This window comes from Schistocerca cancellata, unplaced genomic scaffold (genome assembly GCF_023864275.1).
Source record: "Schistocerca cancellata isolate TAMUIC-IGC-003103 unplaced genomic scaffold, iqSchCanc2.1 HiC_scaffold_718, whole genome shotgun sequence".
NCBI lineage: Eukaryota > Metazoa > Arthropoda > Insecta > Orthoptera > Acrididae > Schistocerca > Schistocerca cancellata.
In genome coordinates, this window is record NW_026046729.1 from 20,396,633 (window position 1) to 20,407,125 (window position 10,493).

Consider the following 10,493-nt stretch of genomic DNA (forward strand, 5'->3'; position numbering starts at 1 on the left):
GTGGACTGAAATTAGATTGTAGGAAAAGGAAGAGAAGGAAAAATAGTAGCTAAATGCGGACTAGGCGAAAGGAATCAGAGAGGAAGCCTACTGGTACAATTTTGAGCAGAGCATTGTTTAATCATCGCTAACACTTGGCTTAAGAATCATGCATGGATGGTGTGTACCTCAGATCGATTACATAATTGTAAGACAGAGATTTTGGAACCAGATTTTAAACTATAAGACTTTTCCAGGGACAGATGTAGCATCTGACCACAATTTGTTAGTAACGATCGGTAGATTAAAAGTGAAGGAATTGTAAAAATGTAGAAAGGGTAGAAAATTAAGGAGATGGGATGATGATAACTCGAAAGAACCAGAGTTTGCTGAGTATTTCAAAGGAGCATTAGGCAACGATTAACTACGACAGGTGAAAGGAATGCAGTAGAAGACGAATGCGTAGCTTTGAGAGACGAAATACTGAAGACAGCGATAGCTCAATGAAGTAAAATGACAAGGCCTAGTAGAAATTCTTTGGTACCTCAAGACATACTGAATTTAGCTTTTAAAAGTAGGAAATATGAAAATGCAACAAATTAAGATGCGAAAGGTAATACAAACCTTTAAAATTGAGACTGACAAAGCGCAAAATGGCTAGGCAAGATGGGCTGGAGGACACATATAAGATAAGAAGCATATGCATTTAGGGGAAGATGGATACCGCCTGCAGAAAAATTAAAAAGACCTTTGGAGAAAAGAGAAGCTTCTATATGAGTATCAGTAGCTCAGATGATAATCCACTAGTAAGCAAAGAATTGAAAGCTGAAAGGTGGATGAAGTATATAGAGGGTTCATACAAGGGAAATTAGTTTGAAGGAAATCATATGGAAAGGGAAGAGAATGTCGGTGAAAATGAGATAGGAGGTTCGATACTGCAAGAAGAATTTTACAGAGCATTGAAATACCAAAGTAGAAACCAGACACTGGGGTCAGAAGACATTCTGCCACAACTATTTATAGCCTTCGGAGAGCCAGTCACGAGGAAACTCTTCTACTTGATGTGCAAGACGTATGAGACAGGCGAAATGCTCTCAGACTCCAAGAAGAGCGTAATAATTGTAATTCCAAAGAAATCAGGTGCTGAGTAGTGTGAATAGTACCAAACTATCACTTTCATAAGTCATAGTTGATAAAAATAACAGGAATTTGTTACAGAACAATGGAAAAACTGATTGAAGTCAACCTCGGTGAAGATAAATTTGGACTTGGAGAAATGCAGGAACACACGAGGACACACTGACCCTACATCTTATCTTAAATGGTAGGTTAAGTAAAGGTAAACATATGTTTACAGCTTTTTTATATTAGGAAAAAGCTTTGAACAATGTTAGTTGCAATACACTCATTGAATCTCTGAAGTTATCTGGTGTTATAGAAGAGAGGGAAAGGTTATATTTAACTCGTAGAGAAACCAAACAACTGTAGCAAGAGTCGATAGGCATGAAAGGGAATCAGTATTTGAGAAGGGAGTGAGACAGGGTTGTAGCCTAACCGCGATGTTGTTCAGTCTGTACATTGAGCAAGCAGTAAAGGAAACGAAAGAAAATTTGCTCTGGGAGAAAGAAAAGCTTTTCGGTTTTCAGGCAACGGTGTGTTTCTGTGAGAGACAGCGAAGGACTTGGATGAGTAGTTTAATGGAACGGACAGCGTCTTGAAGCGAGAATATAAGATGAACATCAACAAAAGCAAAAGATGGGTAATGGAATATAGTAGAATTAAATGAGGTGATCCTGAAAGAATTAGATTAGGAAACGAGGCACTAAAAGTAACAGACGAGTTTTGCTGTTAGGGCAGGAAAATAACTGACGGTGGCCAAAGTAGTCAAGGTATAAAATGTAGGCTGTTAACACCAAGAAAAGAGTTTCTGAAGAAGAGAAATTTGTTAACCTCTAACGTAGATTCAACCACCAGGAAGCCTTTCCTGAAAGTATTTGTGTGGAGTGTAGCCTTGTATGGAAGGGAAAGTGGACGACGAACAGTTCTGAAAAGAATAAAATAAAAGCCTTCAAAATGTGTTTCTAGAGAAGACTGGTGAAGATTAGATGGGTATACCATGATACCAATGAGGAGGTAGTGCCTGGAACGGGGGAGAAAAGAAATTTGTTGAATAATTTAGGTAAAAGAAGGGATCGCTTGATAGGTTGCAGTAGTTATTAGAAGAAGAAGAGGCTTACACAAGATAGAGAAGCATGGTGAGCTGGGTCAAACCCGTCTTCGGATTGACCGCCACAATAACAACACATACTTAAAAATTTCACTAATACTATATCGTGCCTAAGTTTTCGAATGTCACTGAATCTGATGATGGTGTTTTGCACAAAAAGGAAAGTATCGATGAATTAAAATTGAAATGAAGATGAGTTCTTGTTCCTATAAGCCTGTAAGTGTCCAGATTACATCTGATTTACTACTGACAGGGCATAATTACAAATCTCTTTCACTAATTTGGAGACTGCTCTTTTCCTGACATCAGTAACATCCGAAGGAAGAGCCCAATGTTATCAGAGCAGGCAGTACTGACTATTGCACTATAGTGTGACTGCGTGGACCCCGTATTAGAGTTAGCCAGTGCAGGAAGTACGAGGAACACTGTGATAATTGCAGTTGCACACAAAATCTAAACAGAGATTAGTGATCACGCCTGAAAGCATTCATCGTCACCCAACCAGCTATCAGCTGTCGTCTTCATAATGATGCACTAACATTATAAGTCACAACTCTTTGCTCACGCCAAGGAAGCAAGCTATGTAGATGGTTGTGATCTATACTAATTGACCTCCGAATGAACTGTCAAGTGTGAAACTTGTTTGTCACCGTTCTGTTATAATTTAAATTTGTACGTGTTTCGGGATGGCCGTTTCAGTCCTTTAAGTTTAACTGACTAGTTATGTGAAGTCATCCTACTCCAAGCGGGACAAGGTGAGTGGAGCTTATCTGTATAATACCCGAAGCCTTGTTGGGTCAGAGTTTTTTTATGTTACATTACTGACTTATACGTGCATACCTCATCAATGCTGCGAATGTGTCGCCCCATCATACATATTGTGGAGCCTTTTTCACTCTTCATGGTATTACAGTTTTGAATACACTTCTATGTTCCATCACATAATTCTTTTTGACAATTGGTCTGTGGAAGATTACTTAACCACTAGGGTCAACAAGCAATGGACTAGGACAGATTGTATTTTCCTGTTATCTTTAATGTCATCATGTAAATTCAGCCTCTAAGTAGACAGCAGTTTTCACTATAAGTGTAGTTTGTGCATGTATCCACAGCTAAATCTATATCTGTACCGTGCAAAGCACTGTGAAGTGCATGACGAAAGACATGTCCCTTTATACCACTTATTAGGACTTTCTCGGTTCCGTTCACATGTAGTTTCCTTAAACTCCGTTTGAGTGCTGTAGTTAGCCTTAATGTTGTCTTCGCAATCGCTACGGGAGTGATGCGTAAATGTTGCAGAGTATTCCTAGAAAACAGAGTTGGTTCTAGAGACTTTCTAAGTAGGTCCCCACTGGGTAATTTATGTCTGCCTTCATGATTCCACCAGTTCAGTTCTTTCAGCATCACATGACACTCCCCGTCGGTGATACTAACATGTGACCATTCGTCCTGCCCTTCTCTGTATAAGTTCAATATTCCCTGTTAGTCCAATTTCGTACGGGTTCCATATGTTTGAGCTACGTTCTATGTCGTGTGTACGAGTATTTTGTAAACAGGCTCATCTGTAAACTGATTCCATTTCACCAACGGTCTACTAAAAATTCGTTGTCTATCACCTGCTTTATTCACGACTCAGGCTGTGTTGTCGTTCCATCGTATATACAGGGTGTTTCAAAAATGACCGGTATATTTGAAACGGCAATACAAACTAAACGAGCAGCGATAGAAATACACCGTTTGTTGCAATATGCTTGGGACAACAGTACATTTTCAGGCAGACAAACTTTCGAAATTACAGTAGTTACAATTTTCAGCAACAGATGGCGCTGCGGTCTGGGAAACTCTATAGTACGACATTTTCCACATAGCCACCATGCGTAGCAATAATATGGCGTAGTCTCTGAATGAAATTACCCGAAACCTTTGACAACGTGTCTGACGGAATGGCTTCACATGCAGATGAGATGTACTGCTTCAGCTGTTCAATTGTTTCCGGATTCTGGCGGTACACCTGGTCTTTCAAGTGTCCCCACAGAAAGAAGTCACAGGGGTTCATGTCTGGCGAATAGGGAGGCCAATCCACGCCGCCTCCTGTATGTTTCGGATAGCCCAAAGCAATCACACGGTCATCGAAATATTCATTCAGGAAATTAAAGACGTCGGCCGTGCGATGTGGCCGGGCACCATCTTGCATAAACCACGAGGTGTTCGCAGTGTCGTCTAAGGCAGTTTGTGCCGCCACAAATTCACGAAGAATGTCCAGATAGCGTGATGCAGTAATCGTTTCGGATCTGAAAAATGGGCCAATGATTCCTTTGGAAGAAATGGCGGCCCAGACCAGTACTTTTTGAGGATGCAGGGACGATGGGACTGCAACATGGGGCTTTTCGGTTCCCCATAAGCGCCAGTTCTCTTAATTGACGAAGCCGTCCAGGTAAAAATTAGCTTCGTCAGTAAACCAAATGCTGCCCACATGCATATCGCCGTCATCAATCCTGTGCACTATATCGTTAGCGAATGTCTCTCGTGCAGCAATGGTAGCGGCGCTGAGGGGTTGCCGCGTTTGAATTTTGTATGGATAGAGGTGTAAACTCTGGCGCATGAGACGATACGTGGACGTTGGCGTCATTTGGACCGCAGCTGCAACACGGCGAACGGAAACCCGAGGCCGCTCTTGGATCACCTGCTGCACTAGCTGCACGTTGCTCTCTGTGGTTGCCGTACGCGGTCGCCCTACCTTTCCAGCACGTTCATCTGTCACGTTCCCAGTCCGTTGAAATTTTTCAAACAGATCCTTTATTCTATCGCTTTTCGGTCCTTTGGTTACATTAAACCTCCGTTGAAAACTTCGTCTTGTTGCAACAACACTGTGTTCTAGGTGGTGGAATTCCAACACGAGAAAAATCCTCTGTTCTAAGGAATAAACCATGTTGTCCACAGCACACTTGCACATTGTGAACAGCACACGCTTACAGCAGAAAGACGACGTACAGAATGGCGCACCCACAGACTGCGTTGTCTTCTATATCTTTCACATCAGTTGCAGCGCCATCTGTTGTTGAAAATTGTAACTACTGTAATTTCGAAAGTTTGTCCGCCTGAAAATGTTCTGTTGTCCCAAGCATATTGCAACAAACGGTGTATTTCTATCGCTGCTCGTTTAGTTTGTATTGCCGTTTCAAATATACCGGCCATTTTTGAAACACCCTGTATATCTGTACCATGCAAAGCACTGTGAAGCGCATGACGAAGGGCATGTCACATTATACCACTTATTAGGACTTTCTCGGTTCCGTTCACATATAGTTTCCTTAAAACTCCGTTTGAGTGCTGTAGTTAGCCTTAATGTTGTCTTCGCAATCGCTACGGGAGTGATGCGTAAATGTTCCAGAGTATTCCTAGAATACAGAGTTGGTTCTAGAGACTTCCTAAGTAGGTCCTCACTGGGTAATTTATGTCTGCCTTCATGATTCTGCCAGTTCAGTTCTTTCACCATCACATGACACTCCCCGTCGGTGATGCCAACATGTGACCATTCGTCCTGCCCTTCTCTGTATGAGTTCAATATTCCCTGTTAGTCCAATTTCGTACGGGTTCCATACGTTTGAGCTACGTTCTATGTCATATTCCCTGTAAAATTTGGTAGAATAGTCATAGAATACCACATTTTTCGTTTTCCGAATTGCGCAATTTCACATTTCCGAACATACAACGTTAGTGGCTAGTCTCTGAACCATTCTGACGAGCAACTGCGCCGTCTCTTTCAGACAGTACTTCATTACAGGTAATCGTATCGTCTGCGAAAAGTCTGGGGTTACCCTTAATACTGCCTGCATTATCAGTAATACACTTCTTGAGCATCTGTGGTCCACAACACTTTTCCATGGGGAACATCTGAAGTTACTTCTACATCTGTCGATAAGTTTTAACCCAAGATAACTTTTTACGTCTTCCCTACCAAAAAATCCTCAACCCAGCCACAAATTCCGCTTAATGCCCATGTGTCAGGTATCGTGACGAGATCTTGGGTCATCATATGCGGTTGTTGAGAGGTGCTGTTGGCCCAGACGTCGTACTGATGGATGAAAAAGGATCTCATAGAGCACAGTTGGTTAGTGTCTTCCTGGTGACGAATGGCGTGGCCTGCACGCTCTTCCGACCCGACTCTTCCCGTCTGGGATGCCCTAGGAACACCGGTCGTAACCACGAGCTGCCCTCCAAGACTTGCAAGTGGCTCTGCAAGAACAGTGGGCGTTACTGCCTCAACATGAGACTGATGACATCATTCACAGAATGTCCGCCCGTTGTCAGACCTGTACTGCTGCCATAGGTGGTCACACCCCATACTGCGCAAATTCGTTAAGTTAGAAGAAACGAGGAGCATTTTTGTCTATCGTTATGCATGTTGCTGTTGTTTACGTTACCTGTTCTTCTCATTGTTTCTACTTCACTGTCGCCTGTTTGTACTGCTTTGTGGCAAAATAAGTGCAACCTTGAGATATTTCCTTTTGATTCTTGAAGGGGCTCCGGAACGCCCTATACTTGCAATGTTAAAGTAACGCTTATAAATTACATCTTTCCTCACAAAGTATTTGAGATAGGAAGTTGAACTTTTTACAGATTATTTATTGGAATATGGGCTACAACTTAACACAGGGATTTTACAAAATCTTAGTTCAGTTATTAAATATGATTTTTTTTCAATTGTAACGAAAATTCACAAAATTTTTTTGCAATTTTTTTATTTATATATTAAAAAATATACAGTTTTTTGGAAAAAGGCTGTGTTAAATTATGCAGAAGGTACTCTCTAACATTTACTGAAAGTTTGAAAGAAATATGTTTGGAAGATCCTTAGGAAACATGTAATTAGTATGAGAAAATAAAAGATTTGGGAATCGAGCGACAAAGATTGGATTAACTTTTTAGTGCATTCCAGGTCCATACGATGGATTACCTTCATCCTCTGCAAACTCCTCCAGCTTCCTCTTGTTCCTCCTCCTGTTTACTCTTGCTTGTATTTCTAGACTCTTTACAGCCCTGTCTGCAGCCCGAAGGCGTTCCTTGTCTAAAGCAAGCATCGCTCGTACCATGTTAGAATGTTATTATTTACAGTAATAACACATACCTTTGGCTTTCCAACATTTCTCCTTTTCTTAAAAGCCTTCAGAGGATTTCTAATAACTTTATTTTTACTCATTATTATACTTCAACAAAACAGAGACTCAAGAAACAGAATTAATTACGAGTATTTTCGAGATAACGACAGAGTAAATAAACATGAAACAATCGACAATCACACCAGCGATATATATTGAACCATCACAGGTTAGCCACAACACATACTTTATCTCACATCATTAAAATGTACCTGATGAACACGGACGTTAATAATAACACCATTTGACAGCAGTTTAACAGCGCCATAGTGGGTCACGCTCATGTCGAACACACTTCAAAAAAATTTAAAAATAGTTGTAGGCTTCGGAATTGAATAAATTATATATCTATTAAAAGGTAATAGTCTGCAGATTCAGAAAACGCAAAAAAGTAAAAATTGAACTTTTCATGATTTTGAGCCTTTCCGGGGCCCCTTAATTTTGGACACCTGAGTATTTTATTTTAGTTTATTACCTTTTTATAGCTACACAGAGGTTAGGAAGCGACTGAAATGTTGGCCTTGGATTGAACAGAATCTCTACCACAGCAGGTGGCGTGTTCTTCCAGCGTATAATTCATGTTAGGAATGTATACTGTAGCTCATCGAGAAGCGGGAGGTGAGCAGGCCGTGTGGAGTGTAAATGAGGTGAGGGAAGTGTAGTGGGAGGGGTGGGTGTCACGGAATCCATGGGGGCGGGGAGGTCCTCGTCACTCGCGGGGTGCGAGGTGCGGCGCGTGCAAGCGACAGGTGCGAGCTAATTGTTTTTTAAATTCCGTTTTTCATTTGCATATGTGTGTTTGTTTCCAACGCTGAATGCGCTTCAGTCGTTCTTTTGTTTGACCCGCTGCGTGAAAACAAAAAGCGGCCTGGAGTGAGAGCAAACGGGGAAATTCTGCTACCCGGTGCCTCAGTCTCTGGCTTCGCTGTATGCTTGCGAATGTAATATATCCGCACAAACTGAGTTGACACTCGGCGCGGTGGCTGATGGGCTCGACCGTAAATAGGAAATGTCTGTACGGTCGCTCTGACCATCCAATGCGCCGAGTGTCAACTCAGTTCATGCGGACTGTACGATGACATACAGTGAAAAAACTATTATCTAGCAAACAAGCTATCGGCGATATTAAACTGCCATGCAGAAGCTGTCTGCCGAGACAAACTGTAGTAATGTATACTGGGTGAGGCAAGATGAGAGGTACATGCTGTGACGGGTGTGGCACGTAGAATCGGCCCCCATAACAGACGTTCCTCTTCTGTCAAGTTTGAATAAAACTCATAAAGGATTCCACAATATACGTCACTGTTAACTGTCGTCTAAAAGAATATGGGCCCCATAAAGTGTGTGGCGGTAGTGGCACACCAAACATCAATCTACTCGTCATGCAATGGTACCTGGTGGATCGCGTGTGGACTTTCTATCGACCAGTACCGGTTGTTTTGGGATTTTATGTACCCAGATAGGTGTAACCACGCCTCATGACTCATGATGCGCCTTGGTGGTCCAGAATACCACTGGAAACATTTTTCTACAGCCATGAACCGAGATGCAGTCACCTCAGTTCTTGTACAACACTTACCTGGTACAGTTTTAACTTCAGTCACCTTAAAACACGTCTGCAACTTCTCTCACTCGCAGGAACCTCTTCACTCAGTTTCCTGGTTGACTTACGAGGACTTCTTGCCTTTATCTCCAACAGATGCCCCTTTAATTCAGGCGTGCAGACAGGTGGCCGGTCATCTTTTCCTGGGAGCATTTCGAAGCGAGCCTGTACGCCAGCATTTTTCGATCAATTCCTGTATTGCGCTTTTTGCTGGCACAGAATGTCCTGGATATTTCTTCTGAAACAAATTCTTATTTTCACAAAAGATCCAGTGCGAATGAACGCTTCAACAATGGCAGCACGCTCCAGTAACGAATATGCCTTATTACACCCTCGTACTAACCCGGCTTCACACGACGAGGCCTTTCTCTCAACATTAGAGGAAATACTTCGCTCGCGATTCTTTGGACGATGTTTCTCGTTTTCTATTATTAGCGACGCGCGCGCGTGCACGCACTGTAACATAATCGTTGCTTCCGACGGGCCGGTTTTACGTGGCGCACCCTGGTTGGTGACTCTGGATAAAAATACTCAATTGAACGTATGCCGCATTCTTAAGCGTATCCGACATACAGTGTTTCAACATCATGGGCGTCAGTCGCATGTCCTTCTTCACTAGCACTTACATGTTACTCAAGCAGAGGCCCGTTACTTGCCAATGACACAATACCTGAGTGGAACATATCCTGGGCGTTGGATCGATCGCCGTGGAGTCATTTATTGACCACCGAAGTCACCCGATCTTACCTAATTTGATTACAGTTTGAGGTTTGGCTTGAGAGTGAAGTCTGCAATCTTAGAATGGACAAAAATGAGGAACATGTCGCTCTTAGTTTACATGCCTATGCTTAAAGTAAAGGACCGCCGGAGTGCGCTCGCGTCAACAACAAAGAGCTGTAAAATGGATTGCAGCTGACGTTCCTAGGCGCTTCATTGATGTCCTTAGGTTAGTTACGTTTAAGTAGTTCTAAGTTCTAGGGGACTGATGACCTCCGATGTTAAGTTCCGCAGTGCTCAGAGGCATTTGAATTTTGACGGTGCACGATTTTAAAATCTTTTGTGAGGAAATGTACACAATTAAGCAAAACGTCGGACCACAATGTTTCGTTTACTATAACCTACATTTGTCCTGTCCGCCATTATTTTCATTAGTTTCCTTAGAAGCAGTTAGGGATAGGACATATGGCCATATTAGGACTGTTGATATTCTTAATGTTGTGTCTAGACAAGACAGCCTAAACACAATGCGAGGAAGCCGAAAGGCACGCGCTTAAACTCACGCAGGCTGGCGTGAGGTCTGAAACAGGATACGTAATGAATGCTATAAAGAAAAGTACGTAGCTTCTGGAATACTTAACTTTAATCCACATTTGTAGATCATCGCTCTTGATGATACATTAATAGAATCTCAATATCTATACTGGTAATGGCGCCTTGCTAGATCGTAGCAAATGTAGCTGAAGGCTATGCTAACTATCGTCTCGGCAAATGAGAGCGTAATTCTCACTGAACCATGGCTAGCAAC